Raw genomic sequence first — 16,941 nt, forward strand, 5'->3', positions numbered from 1 at the left:
CTAGTAAGCCTCAAAATGATCTTACTCGTGAACTAGTGGGCGTTTTGCGGCTTACATGTCAAGTAGTACGCCTCAAAATGATCTTACTAGTGGGCGTTTTGTGGCTTACATGTCAATTAGTAAGCCTCAAAATGATCTTACGAGTGAACTAGTGGGCACATTTATGGCCTTACATGTTCACTAGTAAGCGTCAAAATGATCCTACTAGTGAACTAGTGGGCACATTTATGGCCTTACATGTTCACTAGTAAGCGTCAAAATGATCTTACTAGTGAACTAGTGGGCATTTTGTGGCTTACATGTCACCTAGTAAGCCTCAAAATGATCTTACTAGTGAACTAGTGGGCGTTTTGCGGCTTACATGTCAAGTAGTAAGCCTCAAAATGATCTTACTAGTGAACTAGTGGGCACATTTATGGCCTTACATGTTCACTAGTAAGCCTCAAAAGTATCTTACCAGTGAACTAGTGGGCGTTTTGTGGCTTACATGTTCACGAGTAAGCGTCAAAATGATCTTACTAGTGAACTAGTCGGCGTTTTGCGGCTTACATGTCAACAAGTAAACCTCAAAATGATCTTACTAGTGAACTAGTGGCCGTTTTGTGGCTTACATGTTCAATAGTAAGCCTCAAAATGATCTTACTAGTGAACTAGTGGCCGTTTTGTGGCTTACATGTTCACGAGTAAGGGTCAAAATGACCTTACTAGTGAACTAATGAGCGTTTTGTGGCTTACATGTTCACTAGTAAGCCTCAAAATGATCTTACGAGTGAGCTAAGGGGCGTTTTGTGGCTTACATGTCAACTAGTAAGCCTCAAAATGATCTTACTAGTGAACTAGTGGGTTCTTTTGTGGATGACATGTTCACTAGTAAGCGTCACAATGACCTTACTTATGAACTAGTGAGCGTTTTGTGGCTTACATGTTCACTAGTAAGCGTCAAAATGATCTTACTAGTGAACTAGTGGGCGTTTTGTGGCTTACATGTTCACTAGTAAGACTCAAAATGATCTTACTAGTGAACTAGTGGGCGTTTTGTGGCTTACATGTCAACTAGTAAGCCTCAAAATGATCTTACTCGTGAACTAGTGGGCACATTTATGGCCTTACATGTTCACTAGTAAGCCTCAAAACGATCTTACCAGTGAACTAGTGGGGGTTTTGCGGCTTATATGTCAACTAGTAAGCCTCAAAATGATCTTACTAGTGAACTAGTGGGGATTTTGTGGCTTACATGTCAACTAGTAAGCCCCAAAATGATCTTACGAGTGAACTAGTTGGAACATTGATGGCCGTACATGTTAACTTGTAAGCCTCAAAATGATCTTACTAATATACTAGTGGGCGTTTTGTGGCTTACATGTTCACGAGTAAGCGTCAAAATGATCTTACTAGTGAACTAGTGGGTGTTTTGCGGCTTACATGTCAACAAGTAAACCTCAAAATGATCTTACTAATGAACTAGTGGGCGTTTTGTGGCTTACATGTTCACTAGTAAGCGTCAAAATGACCTTACTAGTGAATTAGTGAGCGTTTTGTGGCTTACATGTCAACTAGTAAGCCTCAAAATGATCTTACTAGTGAACTAGTTGGCGTTTTGTGGCTTACATCTTCACTCGTAAGCCTCAAAATGATCTTACTAGTGAACTAGTGGGCGTTTGTGGCTTACATGTCAACTAGTAAGCCTCATAATGATCTTACTAGTGAACTAGTGGGCACATTTATGGCCTTACATGTTCAATAGTAAGCCTCAAAATGATCTTACCAGTGAACTAGTGGGCGTTTTGCGGCTTACATGTCAACTAGTAAGCCTCAAAATGATCTTACTAGTGAACTAGTGGGGATTTTGTGGCTTACATGTCAACTAGTAAGCCTCATAATGATCTTACTAGTGAACTAGTGGGCGTTTTGCGGCTTACATGTCAACAAGTAAGCCTCAAAATTATCTTACTAATGAACTAGTGGGCGTTTTGTGGCTTACATGTTCACTAGTAAGCGTCAAAATGACCTTACTAGTGAATTAGTGAGCGTTTTGTGGCTTACATGTCAACTAGTAAGCCTCAAAATGATCTTACTAGTGAACTAGTGGGCACATTTATGGCCTTACATATTCACTAGTAAGCGTCAAAATGATCTTACTAGTGAACTAGTGGGCATTTTGCGGCTTGCATGTCAACTAGTAAGCCTCAAAATGATCTTACGAGTGAACTAGTGGGCGTTTTGCGGCTTACATGTCAACAAGTAAGCCTCAAAATGATCTTACTAGTGAACTAGTGGGCGTTTTGTGGCTTACATGTTCACTAGTAAGCCTCAAAATGATCTTACTAGTGAAATAGTGGGCACATTTATGGCCTTACGTGTTCACTAGTAAGCGTCAAAATGATCTTACTAGTGAACTAGTGGGCGTTTTGTGGCTTACATCTTCACTCGTAAGCCTCAAAATGATCTTACTCGTGAACTAGTGGGCGTTTTGTGACTTACATGTCAACTAGTAAGCCTCAAAATGATCTTACTCGTGAACTAGTGGGCGTTTTGTGGCTTACATGTCAACTAGTAAGCCTCAAAATGATCTTACGAGTGAGCTAAGGGGCGTTTTGTGGCTTACATGTCAACCAGTAAGCCTCAAAATGATCTTACTAGTGAACTTCTGGGCACATTTATGGCCTTACATGTTCACTAGTAAGCCTCAAAAGTATCTTACCAGTGAACTAGTGGGCGTTTTGTGGCTTACATGTTCACGAATAAGCGTCAAAATGATCTTACTAGTGAACTAGTCTGTGTTTTGCGGCTTACATTTCAACAAGTAAACCTCAAAATGATCTTACTAATGAACTAGTGGGCGTTTTGTGGCTTACATGTTCACTAGTAAGCGTCAAAATGACCTTACTAGTGAATTAGTGAGCGTTTTGTGGCTTACATGTCAACTAGTAAGCCTCAAAATGATCTTACTAGTGAACTAGTGGGCACATTTATGGCCTTACATGTTCACTAGTAAGCGTCAAAATGATCTTACTAGTGAACTAGTGGGCGTTTTGTGGCTTACATGTCAACTAGTAAGCCTCAAAATTATCTTACTAGTGAACTAGTGGGCACATTTATAGCCTTACATGTTCACTAGTAAGCGTCAAAATGATCTCACTAGTGAACTAGTGGGCACATTTATAGCCTTACATTTTCACTAGTAAGCCTCAAAATGATCTTACTCGTGAACTAGTGGGCGTTTTGCGGCTTACATGTCAACTAGTACGCCTCAAAATGATCTTACTAGTGAACTAGTGGGCGTTTTGTGGCTTACATGTCAATTAGTAAGCCTCAAAATGATCTTACTAGTGAACTAGTGGGCACATTTATGGCCTTACATGTTCACTAGTAAGCGTCGAAATGATCTTACTAGTGAACTAGTGGGCATTTTGTGGCTTACATGTCAACTAGTAAGCCTCAAAATGATCTTACTAGTGAACTAGTGGGCGTTTTGTGGCTTACATGTCAATTAGTAAGCCTCAAAATGATCTTACTAGTGAACTAGTGGGCACATTTATGGCCTTACATGTTCACTAGTAAGCGTCAAAATGATCTTACTAGTGAACTAGTGGGCACATTTATGGCCTTACATGCTCACTAGTAAGCGTCAAAATGATCTTACTAGTGAACTAGTGGGCACATTTATGGCCTTACATGTTCACTAGTAAGAGTCAAAATGATCTTACTAGTGAACTAGTGGGCGTTTTGTGGCTTACATGTTCACTAGTAAGCGTCAAAATGACCTTACTAGTGAACTAGTGAGCGTTTTGTGCCTTACATGTTCACTAGTAAGCGTCAAAATGATCTTACTAGTGAACTAGTAGGCGTTTTGTGGCTTACATCTTCACTAGTAAGCCTCAAAATGACCTTACTAGTGAACTAGTGGGCGTTTTGTGGCTTACATGTCAACTAGTAAGCCTCAAAATGATCTTACGAGTGAGCTAAGGGGCGTTTTGTGGCTTACATGTCAACCAGTAAGCCTCAAAATGATCTTACTAGTGAACTAGTGGGCACATTTATGGCCTTACATGTTCACTAGTAAGCCTCAAAAGTATCTTACCAGTGAACTAGTGGGCGTTTTGTGGCTTACATGTTCACGAGTAAGCGTCAAAATGATCTTACTAGTGAACTAGTCGGCGTTTTGCGGCTTACATGTCAACAAGTAAACCTCAAAATGATCTTACTAATGAACTAGTGGGCGTTTTGTGGCTTACATGTTCACTAGTAAGCGTCAAAATGACCTTACTAGTGAATTAGTGAGCGTTTTGTGGCTTACATGTCAACTAGTAAGCCTCAAAATGATCTTACTAGTGAACTAGTGGGCACATTTATGGCCTTATATGTTCACTAGTAAGCGTCAAAATGATCTTACTAGTGAACTAGTGGGCGTTTTGTGGCTTACATGTCAACTAGTAAGCCTCAAAATTATCTTACTAGTGAACTAGTGGGCACATTTATAGCCTTACATCTTCACTAGTAAGCCTCAAAATGATCTTACTCGTGAACTAGTGGGCGTTTTGCGGCTTACATGTCAAGTAGTACGCCTCAAAATGATCTTACTAGTGGGCGTTTTGTGGCTTACATGTCAATTAGTAAGCCTCAAAATGATCTTACGAGTGAACTAGTGGGCACATTTATGGCCTTACATGTTCACTAGTAAGCGTCAAAATGATCCTACTAGTGAACTAGTGGGCACATTTATGGCCTTACATGTTCACTAGTAAGCGTCAAAATGATCTTACTAGTGAACTAGTGGGCATTTTGTGGCTTACATGTCACCTAGTAAGCCTCAAAATGATCTTACTAGTGAACTAGTGGGCGTTTTGCGGCTTACATGTCAAGTAGTAAGCCTCAAAATGATCTTACTAGTGAACTAGTGGGCACATTTATGGCCTTACATGTTCACTAGTAAGCCTCAAAAGTATCTTACCAGTGAACTAGTGGGCGTTTTGTGGCTTACATGTTCACGAGTAAGCGTCAAAATGATCTTACTAGTGAACTAGTCGGCGTTTTGCGGCTTACATGTCAACAAGTAAACCTCAAAATGATCTTACTAGTGAACTAGTGGCCGTTTTGTGGCTTACATGTTCAATAGTAAGCCTCAAAATGATCTTACTAGTGAACTAGTGGCCGTTTTGTGGCTTACATGTTCACGAGTAAGGGTCAAAATGACCTTACTAGTGAACTAATGAGCGTTTTGTGGCTTACATGTTCACTAGTAAGCCTCAAAATGATCTTACGAGTGAGCTAAGGGGCGTTTTGTGGCTTACATGTCAACTAGTAAGCCTCAAAATGATCTTACTAGTGAACTAGTGGGTTCTTTTGTGGATGACATGTTCACTAGTAAGCGTCACAATGACCTTACTTATGAACTAGTGAGCGTTTTGTGGCTTACATGTTCACTAGTAAGCGTCAAAATGATCTTACTAGTGAACTAGTGGGCGTTTTGTGGCTTACATGTTCACTAGTAAGACTCAAAATGATCTTACTAGTGAACTAGTGGGCGTTTTGTGGCTTACATGTCAACTAGTAAGCCTCAAAATGATCTTACTCGTGAACTAGTGGGCACATTTATGGCCTTACATGTTCACTAGTAAGCCTCAAAACGATCTTACCAGTGAACTAGTGGGGGTTTTGCGGCTTATATGTCAACTAGTAAGCCTCAAAATGATCTTACTAGTGAACTAGTGGGGATTTTGTGGCTTACATGTCAACTAGTAAGCCTCAGAATGATCTTACCAGTGAACTAGTGGGCACATTTATGGCCTTACATGTTCACTAGTAAGCCTCAAAATGATCTTACCAGTGAACTCGTGGGCGTTTTGTGGCTTACATGTTCACGAGTAAGCGTCAAAATGATCTTACTAGTGAACTAGTGGCCGTTTTGCGGCTTACATGTCAACAAGTAAGCCTCAAAATGATCTTACCAGTGAACTAGTGGGGGTTTTGCGGCTTATATGTCAACTAGTAAGCCTCAAAATGATCTTACCAGTGAACTAGTGGGCACATTTATGGCCTTACATGTTCACTAGTAAGCCTCAAAATGATCTTACCAGTGAACTCGTGGGCGTTTTGTGGCTTACATGTTCACGAGTAAGCGTCAAAATGATCTTACTAGTGAACTAGTGGCCGTTTTGCGGCTTACATGTCAACAAGTAAGCCTCAAAATGATCTTACTAATGAACTAGTGGGCGTTTTGTGGCTTACATGTTCACTAGTAAGCGTCAAAATGACCTTACTAGTGAATTAGTGAGCGTTTTGTGGCTTACATGTCAACGAGTAAGCCTCAAAATGATCTTACTAGTGAACTAGTGGGCACATTTATGGCCTTACATGTTCACTAGTAAGCGTCAAAATGATCTTACTAGTGAACTAGTGGGCGTTTTGCGGCTTGCATGTCAACTAGTAAGCCACAAAATGATCTTAAGAGTGAACTAGTGGGCATTTTGCGGCTTACATGTCAACAAGTAAGCCTCAAAATTATCTTACTAGTGAACTAGTGGGCGTTTTGTGGCTTACATGTTAACTAGTAAGCGTCAAAATGATCTTACTAGTGAACAAGTGGGCGTTTTGTGGCTTACATCTTCACTAGTAAGCCTCAAAATGATCTTACTAGAGAACTAGTGGGCATTTTGTGGCTTACATGTCAACTAGTAAGCCTCAAAATGATCTTACTAGTGAACTAGTGGGCACGTTTATGGCCTTACATGTCAACTAGTAAGCGTGAAAATGATCTTACTCGTGAACTAGTGGGCGTTTTGCGGCTTATATGTCAACTAGTAAGCCTCAAAATGATCTTACTAGTGAACTAGTGGGGATTTTGTGGCTTACATGTCAACTAGTAAGCCTCAGAATGATCTTACCAGTGAACTAGTGGGCACATTTATGGCCTTACATGTTCACTAGTAAGCCTCAAAATGATCTTACCAGTGAACTCGTGGGCGTTTTGTGGCTTACATGTTCACGAGTAAGCGTCAAAATGATCTTACTAGTGAACTAGTGGCCGTTTTGCGGCTTACATGTCAACAAGTAAGCCTCAAAATGATCTTACCAGTGAACTAGTGGGGGTTTTGCGGCTTATATGTCAACTAGTAAGCCTCAAAATGATCTTACCAGTGAACTAGTGGGCACATTTATGGCCTTACATGTTCACTAGTAAGCCTCAAAAGTATCTTACCAGTGAACTAGTGGGCGTTTTGTGGCTTACATGTTCACGAGTAAGCGTCAAAATGATCTTACTAGTGAACTAGTCGGCGTTTTGCGGCTTACATGTCAACAAGTAAACCTCAAAATGATCTTACTAGTGAACTAGTGGCCGTTTTGTGGCTTACATGTTCAATAGTAAGCCTCAAAATGATCTTACTAGTGAACTAGTGGCCGTTTTGTGGCTTACATGTTCACGAGTAAGGGTCAAAATGACCTTACTAGTGAACTAATGAGCGTTTTGTGGCTTACATGTTCACTAGTAAGCCTCAAAATGATCTTACGAGTGAGCTAAGGGGCGTTTTGTGGCTTACATGTCAACTAGTAAGCCTCAAAATGATCTTACTAGTGAACTAGTGGGTTCTTTTGTGGATGACATGTTCACTAGTAAGCGTCACAATGACCTTACTTATGAACTAGTGAGCGTTTTGTGGCTTACATGTTCAATAGTAAGCGTCAAAATGATCTTACTAGTGAACTAGTGGGCGTTTTGTGGCTTACATGTTCACTAGTAAGACTCAAAATGATCTTACTAGTGAACTAGTGGGCGTTTTGTGGCTTACATGTCAACTAGTAAGCCTCAAAATGATCTTACTCGTGAACTAGTGGGCACATTTATGGCCTTACATGTTCACTAGTAAGCCTCAAAACGATCTTACCAGTGAACTAGTGGGGGTTTTGCGGCTTATATGTCAACTAGTAAGCCTCAAAATGATCTTACTAGTGAACTAGTGGGGATTTTGTGGCTTACATGTCAACTAGTAAGCCTCAGAATGATCTTACCAGTGAACTAGTGGGCACATTTATGGCCTTACATGTTCACTAGTAAGCCTCAAAATGATCTTACCAGTGAACTCGTGGGCGTTTTGTGGCTTACATGTTCACGAGTAAGCGTCAAAATGATCTTACTAGTGAACTAGTGGCCGTTTTGCGGCTTACATGTCAACAAGTAAGCCTCAAAATGATCTTACCAGTGAACTAGTGGGGGTTTTGCGGCTTATATGTCAACTAGTAAGCCTCAAAATGATCTTACCAGTGAACTAGTGGGCACATTTATGGCCTTACATGTTCACTAGTAAGCCTCAAAATGATCTTACCAGTGAACTCGTGGGCGTTTTGTGGCTTACATGTTCACGAGTAAGCGTCAAAATGATCTTACTAGTGAACTAGTGGCCGTTTTGCGGCTTACATGTCAACAAGTAAGCCTCAAAATGATCTTACTAATGAACTAGTGGGCGTTTTGTGGCTTACATGTTCACTAGTAAGCGTCAAAATGACCTTACTAGTGAATTAGTGAGCGTTTTGTGGCTTACATGTCAACGAGTAAGCCTCAAAATGATCTTACTAGTGAACTAGTGGGCACATTTATGGCCTTACATGTTCACTAGTAAGCGTCAAAATGATCTTACTAGTGAACTAGTGGGCGTTTTGCGGCTTGCATGTCAACTAGTAAGCCACAAAATGATCTTAAGAGTGAACTAGTGGGCATTTTGCGGCTTACATGTCAACAAGTAAGCCTCAAAATTATCTTACTAGTGTACTAGTGGGCGTTTTGTGGCTTACATGTTAACTAGTAAGCGTCAAAATGATCTTACTAGTGAACAAGTGGGCGTTTTGTGGCTTACATCTTCACTAGTAAGCCTCAAAATGATCTTACTAGAGAACTAGTGGGCATTTTGTGGCTTACATGTCAACTAGTAAGCCTCAAAATGATCTTACTAGTGAACTAGTGGGCACGTTTATGGCCTTACATGTCAACTAGTAAGCGTGAAAATGATCTTACTCGTGAACTAGTGGGCGTTTTGCGGCTTATATGTCAACTAGTAAGCCTCAAAATGATCTTACTAGTGAACTAGTGGGGATTTTGTGGCTTACATGTCAACTAGTAAGCCTCAGAATGATCTTACCAGTGAACTAGTGGGCACATTTATGGCCTTACATGTTCACTAGTAAGCCTCAAAATGATCTTACCAGTGAACTCGTGGGCGTTTTGTGGCTTACATGTTCACGAGTAAGCGTCAAAATGATCTTACTAGTGAACTAGTGGCCGTTTTGCGGCTTACATGTCAACAAGTAAGCCTCAAAATGATCTTACCAGTGAACTAGTGGGGGTTTTGCGGCTTATATGTCAACTAGTAAGCCTCAAAATGATCTTACCAGTGAACTAGTGGGCACATTTATGGCCTTACATGTTCACTAGTAAGCCTCAAAATGATCTTACCAGTGAACTCGTGGGCGTTTTGTGGCTTACATGTTCACGAGTAAGCGTCAAAATGATCTTACTAGTGAACTAGTGGCCGTTTTGCGGCTTACATGTCAACAAGTAAGCCTCAAAATGATCTTACTAATGAACTAGTGGGCGTTTTGTGGCTTACATGTTCACTAGTAAGCGTCAAAATGACCTTACTAGTGAATTAGTGAGCGTTTTGTGGCTTACATGTCAACGAGTAAGCCTCAAAATGATCTTACTAGTGAACTAGTGGGAACATTTATGGCCTTACATGTTCACTAGTAAGCGTCAAAATGATCTTACTAGTGAACTAGTGGGCGTTTTGCGGCTTGCATGTCAACTAGTAAGCCACAAAATGATCTTAAGAGTGAACTAGTGGGCATTTTGCGGCTTACATGTCAACAAGTAAGCCTCAAAATTATCTTACTAGTGAACTAGTGGGCGTTTTGTGGCTTACATGTTAACTAGTAAGCGTCAAAATGATCTTACTAGTGAACAAGTGGGCGTTTTGTGGCTTACATCTTCACTAGTAAGCCTCAAAATGATCTTACTAGAGAACTAGTGGGCATTTTGTGGCTTACATGTCAACTAGTAAGCCTCAAAATGATCTTACTAGTGAACTAGTGGGCACGTTTATGGCCTTACATGTCAACTAGTAAGCGTGAAAATGATCTTACTCGTGAACTAGTGGGCGTTTTGCGGCTTACATGTCAACTAGTAAGCCTCAAAATGATCTTAATAGTGAACTAGTGGGTTCTTTTGTGGCTTACGTGTTCACTAGTAAGCGTCACAATGACCTTACTTGTGAACTAGTGAGCGTTTTGTGGCTTACATGTTCACTAGTAAGCGTCAAAATGATCTTACTAGTGAACAAGTGGGCGTTTTGTGGCTTACATGTTCACTAGTAAGCCTCAAAATGATCTTACTAGTGAACTAGTGGGCGTTTTGTGGCTTATATGTCAAATAGTAAGCCTCAATATGATCTTACTAGTGAACTAGTGGGCATATTTATGGCCTTCCGTGTTCACTAGTAAGCGTCAAAATGATCTTACTAGTAAACTAGTGGGCGTTTTGTGGCTTACATCTTCACTTGTAAGCCTCAAAATGATCTTACTATTGAACTAGTGGGCGTTTTGTGGCTTACATGTCAACTAGTTAGCCTCAAAATGATCTTACTAGTGAACTAGTGGGGATTTTGTGGCTTACATGTCAACTAGTAAGCCTCAGAATGATCTTACCAGTGAACTAGTGGGCACATTTATGGCCTTACATGTTCACTAGTAAGCCTCAAAATGATCTTACCAGTGAACTCGTGGGCGTTTTGTGGCTTACATGTTCACGAGTAAGCGTCAAAATGATCTTACTAGTGAACTAGTGGCCGTTTTGCGGCTTACATGTCAACAAGTAAGCCTCAAAATGATCTTACCAGTGAACTAGTGGGGGTTTTGCGGCTTATATGTCAACTAGTAAGCCTCAAAATGATCTTACCAGTGAACTAGTGGGCACATTTATGGCCTTACATGTTCACTAGTAAGCCTCAAAATGATCTTACCAGTGAACTCGTGGGCGTTTTGTGGCTTACATGTTCACGAGTAAGCGTCAAAATGATCTTACTAGTGAACTAGTGGCCGTTTTGCGGCTTACATGTCAACAAGTAAGCCTCAAAATGATCTTACTAATGAACTAGTGGGCGTTTTGTGGCTTACATGTTCACTAGTAAGCGTCAAAATGACCTTACTAGTGAATTAGTGAGCGTTTTGTGGCTTACATGTCAACGAGTAAGCCTCAAAATGATCTTACTAGTGAACTAGTGGGCACATTTATGGCCTTACATGTTCACTAGTAAGCGTCAAAATGATCTTACTAGTGAACTAGTGGGCGTTTTGCGGCTTGCATGTCAACTAGTAAGCCACAAAATGATCTTAAGAGTGAACTAGTGGGCATTTTGCGGCTTACATGTCAACAAGTAAGCCTCAAAATTATCTTACTAGTGAACTAGTGGGCGTTTTGTGGCTTACATGTTAACTAGTAAGCGTCAAAATGATCTTACTAGTGAACAAGTGGGCGTTTTGTGGCTTACATCTTCACTAGTAAGCCTCAAAATGATCTTACTAGAGAACTAGTGGGCATTTTGTGGCTTACATGTCAACTAGTAAGCCTCAAAATGATCTTACTAGTGAACTAGTGGGCACGTTTATGGCCTTACATGTCAACTAGTAAGCGTGAAAATGATCTTACTCGTGAACTAGTGGGCGTTTTGCGGCTTACATGTCAACTAGTAAGCCTCAAAATGATCTTAATAGTGAACTAGTGGGTTCTTTTGTGGCTTACGTGTTCACTAGTAAGCGTCACAATGACCTTACTTGTGAACTAGTGAGCGTTTTGTGGCTTACATGTTCACTAGTAAGCGTCAAAATGATCTTACTAGTGAACAAGTGGGCGTTTTGTGGCTTACATGTTCACTAGTAAGCCTCAAAATGATCTTACTAGTGAACTAGTGGGCGTTTTGTGGCTTATATGTCAAATAGTAAGCCTCAATATGATCTTACTAGTGAACTAGTGGGCATATTTATGGCCTTCCGTGTTCACTAGTAAGCGTCAAAATGATCTTACTAGTAAACTAGTGGGCGTTTTGTGGCTTACATCTTCACTTGTAAGCCTCAAAATGATCTTACTATTGAACTAGTGGGCGTTTTGTGGCTTACATGTCAACTAGTTAGCCTCAAAATGATCTTACTAGTGAACTAGTGGGCACATTTATGGCCTTACATGTTCACTAGTAAGCCTCAAAATGATCTTACCAGTAAACTAGTGGGCGTTTTGCGGCTTACATGTCAACTAGTAAGCCTCAAAATGATCTTACTAGTGAACTAGTGGGGATTTTGTGGCTTACATGTCAACTAGTAAGCCCCAAAATGATCTTACGAGTGAACTAGTGGGCACATTTATGGCCTTACATGTTCACTTGTAAGCCTCAAAATGATCTTACTAGGATAGTAGTGGGCGTTTTGTGGCTTACATCTTCACGAGTAAGCGTGAAAATGATCTTACTAGTGAACTAGTGGGTGTTTTGCGGCTTGCATGTCAACTAGTAAGCCTCAAAATTATCTTACGAGTGAACTAGTGGGAGTTTTGCGGCTTACATGTCAACAAGGAAGCCTCAAAATTATCTTACTAATGAACTAGTGGGCGTTTTGTGGCTTACATGTTCACTAGTAAGCGTCAAAATGACCTTACTAGTGAATTAGTGAGCGTTATGTGGCTTACATGTCAACTAGTAAGCCTCAAAATGATCTTACTAGTGAACTAGTGGGCGTTTTGTGGCTTACATCTTCACTCGTAAGCCTCAAAATGATCTTACCAGTGAACTAGTGGGCGTTTGTGGCTTACATGTCAACTAGTAAGCCTCAAAATGATCTTACTAGTGAACTAGTGGGCACATTTATGGCCTTACATGTTCACTAGTAAGCCTCAAAATGATCTTACCAGTGAACTAGTGGTCGTTTTGCGGCTTACATGTCAACTAGTAAGCCTCAAAATGATCTTACTAGTGAACTAGTGGGGATTTTGTGGCTTACATGTCAACTAGTAAGCCTCAAAATGATCTTACTAGTGAACTAGTGGGCGTTTTGTGGCTTAAATGTTCACTAGTAAGCCTCAAAATGATCTTACCAGTGAACTAGTGGCCGTTTTGTGGCTTACATGTTCACGAGTAAGCGTCAAAATGATCTTACTAGTGAACTAGTGGGCGTTTTGCGGCTTACATGTCAACAAGTAAGCCTCAAAATGATCTTCCTAATGAACTAGTGGGCGTTTTGTGGCTTACATGTTCACTAGTAAGCGTCAAAATGACCTTACTAGTGAACTAGTGGGCGTTTTGTGGCTTACATGTTCACGAGTAAGCGTCAAAATGATCTTACTAGTGAACTAGTGGGCGTTTTGCGGCTTACATGTCAACAAGTAAGCCTCAAAATGATCTTCCTAATGAACTAGTGGGCACATTTATGGCCTTACATGTTCACTAGTAAGCCTCAAAATGATCTTACCAGTAAACTAGTGGGCGTTTTGCGGCTTACATGTCAACTAGTAAGCCTCACAATGATCTTACTAGTGAACTAGTGGGCATTTTGTGGCTTACATGTCAACTACTAAGCCTCAAAATGATCTTACTAGTGAACTAGTGGGCACATTTATGGCCTTACATGTTCACTAGTAAGCCTCAAAATGATCTTACTAGTGAACTAGTGAGCGTTTTGTGGCTTACATGTTCACTAGTAAGTGTCAAAATGACCTTACTAGTGAACTAGTGAGTGTTATGTGGCTTACATGTTCACTAGTAGGCGTCAAAATGATCTTACTAGTGAACTAGTGGGCACATTTATGGCCTTACATGTTCACTAGTAAGCCTCAAAATGATCTTACTAGTGAACTAGTGGGCGTTCTGTGGCTTACATGTTCACGGGTAAGCGTCAAAATGACCTTACTAGTGAACTAGTGACAATTTGTGGCTTACATGTTCACGAGTAAGCGTCAAAATGACCTTACTAGTGAACTAGTGGGCGTTTTGTGGCTTACATGTTCACTAGTAAGCCTCAAAATGATCTTACTAGTGAACTAGTGGGCGTTTTGTGACTTACATGTTAAATAGTAAGCCTCAATATGATCTTACTAGTGAACTAGTGGGCACATTTATGGCCTTACGTGTTCACTAGTAAGCGTCAAAATGATCTTACTAGTAAACGAGTGGGCGTTTTGTGGCTTACATCTTCACTTGTAAGCCTCAAAATGATCTTACTAGTGAACTAGTGGGCGTTTTGTGGCTTACATGTCAACTAGTTAGCCTCAAAATGATCTTACCAGTGAACTAGTGGGCGTTTTGCGGCTTACATGTCAACTAGTAAGCCTCAAAATGATCTTACTAGTGAACTAGTGGGGATTTTGTGGCTTACATGTCAACTAGTAAGCCCCAAAATGATCTTACGAGTGAACTAGTGGGAACATTGATGGCCGTACATGTTCACTTGTAAGCCTCAAAATGATCTTACTAGTATACTAGTGGGCGTTTTGTGGCTTACATGTTCACGAGTAAGCGTCAAAATGATCTTACTAGTGAACTAGTGGGTGTTTTGCCGCTTGCATGTCAACTAGTAAGCCTCAAAATGATCTTACGAGTGAACTAGTGGGAGTTTTGCGGCTTACATGTCAACAAGTAAACCTCAAAATGATCTTACTAATGAAGTAGTGGGCGTTTTGTGGCTTACATGTCAACTACTAAGCCTCAAAATGATCTTACTAGTGAACTAGTGGGCACATTTATGGCCTTACATGTTCACTAGTAAGCCTCAAAATGATCTTACTAGTGAACTAGTGAGCGTTTTGTGGCTTACATGTTCACTAGTAAGTGTCAAAATGACCTTACTAGTGAACTAGTGAGTGTTTTGTGGCTTACATGTTCACTAGTAGGCGTCAAAATGATCTTACTAGTGAACTAGTGGGCACATTTATGGCCTTACATGTTCACTAGTAAGCCTCAAAATGATCTTACTAGTGAACTAGTGGGCGTTCTGTGGCTTACATGTTCACGGGTAAGCGTCAAAATGACCTTACTAGTGAACTAGTGACAATTTGTGGCTTACATGTTCACGAGTAAGCGTCAAAATGACCTTACTAGTGAACTAGTGGGCGTTTTGTGGCTTACATGTTCACTAGTAAGCCTCAAAATGATCTTACTAGTGAACTAGTGGGCGTTTTGTGACTTACATGTCAAATAGTAAGCCTCAATATGATCTTACTAGTGAACTAGTGGGCACATTTATGGCCTTACGTGTTCACTAGTAAGCGTCAAAATGATCTTACTAGTAAACGAGTGGGCGTTTTGTGGCTTACATCTTCACTTGTAAGCCTCAAAATGATCTTACTAGTGAACTAGTGGGCGTTTTGTGGCTTACATGTCAACTAGTTAGCCTCAAAATGATCTTACCAGTGAACTAGTGGGCGTTTTGCGGCTTACATGTCAACTAGTAAGCCTCAAAATGATCTTACTAGTGAACTAGTGGGGATTTTGTGGCTTACATGTCAACTAGTAAGCCCCAAAATGATCTTACGAGTGAACTAGTGGGAACATTGATGGCCGTACATGTTCACTTGTAAGCCTCAAAATGATCTTACTAGTATACTAGTAGGCGTTTTGTGGCTTACATGTTCACGAGTAAGCGTCAAAATGATCTTACTAGTGAACTAGTGGGTGTTTTGCCGCTTGCATGTCAACTAGTAAGCCTCAAAATGATCTTACGAGTGAACTAGTGGGAGTTTTGCGGCTTACATGTCAACAGGTAAACCTCAAAATGATCTTACTAATGAACTAGTGGGCGTTTTGTGGCTTACATGTTCACTAGTAAGCGTCAAAATGACCTTACTAGTGAATTAGTGAGCGTTTTGTGGCTTACATGTCAACTAGTAAGCCTCAAAATGATCTTACTAGTGAACTAGTGGGCGTTTTGTGGCTTACATCTTCACTCGTAAGCCTCAAAATGATCTTACTAGTGAACTAGTGGGCGTTTGTGGCTTACATGTCAACTAGTAAGCCTCAAAATGATCTTACTAGTGAACTAGTGGGCACATTTATGGCCTTACATGTTCACTAGTAAGCCTCAAAATGATCTTACCAGTGAACTAGTGGGCGTTTTGTGGCTTACATGTTAACTAGTAAGCGTCAAAATGACCTTACTAGTGAACTAGTGACAATTTGTGGCTTACATGTTCACGAGTAAGCGTCAAAATTACCTTACTAGTGAACTAGTGGGCGTTTTGTGGCTTACATGTTCACTAGTAAGCCTCAAAATGATCTTACTAGTGAACTAGTGGGCGTTTTGTGGCTTACATGTTCACTAGTAAGCCTCAAAATGATCTTACTAGTGAACTAGTGGGCGTTTTGTGACTTACATGTCAAATAGTAAGCCTCAATATGATCTTACTAGTGAACTAGTGGGCACATTTATGGCCTTACGTGTTCACTAGTAAGCGTCAAAATGATCTTACTAGTAAACGAGTGGGCGTTTTGTGGCTTACATCTTCACTTGTAAGCCTCAAAATGATCTTACTAGTGAACTAGTGGGCGTTTTGTGGCTTACATGTCAACTAGTTAGCCTCAAAATGATCTTACTAGTGAACTAGTGGGGATTTTGTGGCTTACATGTCAACTAGTAAGCCTCAGAATGATCTTACCAGTGAACTAGTGGGCACATTTATGGCCTTACATGTTCACTAGTAAGCCTCAAAATGATCTTACCAGTGAACTCGTGGGCGTTTTGTGGCTTACATGTTCACGAGTAAGCGTCAAAATGATCTTACTAGTGAACTAGTGGCCGTTTTGCGGCTTACATGTCAACAAGTAAGCCTCAAAATGATCTTACCAGTGAACTAGTGGGGGTTTTGCGGCTTATATGTCAACTAGTAAGCCTCAAAATGATCTTACCAGTGAACTAGTG

The sequence above is a fragment of the Hippocampus zosterae genome, chromosome 11 (assembly GCF_025434085.1).
Source record: "Hippocampus zosterae strain Florida chromosome 11, ASM2543408v3, whole genome shotgun sequence".
Classification (NCBI taxonomy): Eukaryota; Metazoa; Chordata; class Actinopteri; order Syngnathiformes; family Syngnathidae; genus Hippocampus; species Hippocampus zosterae.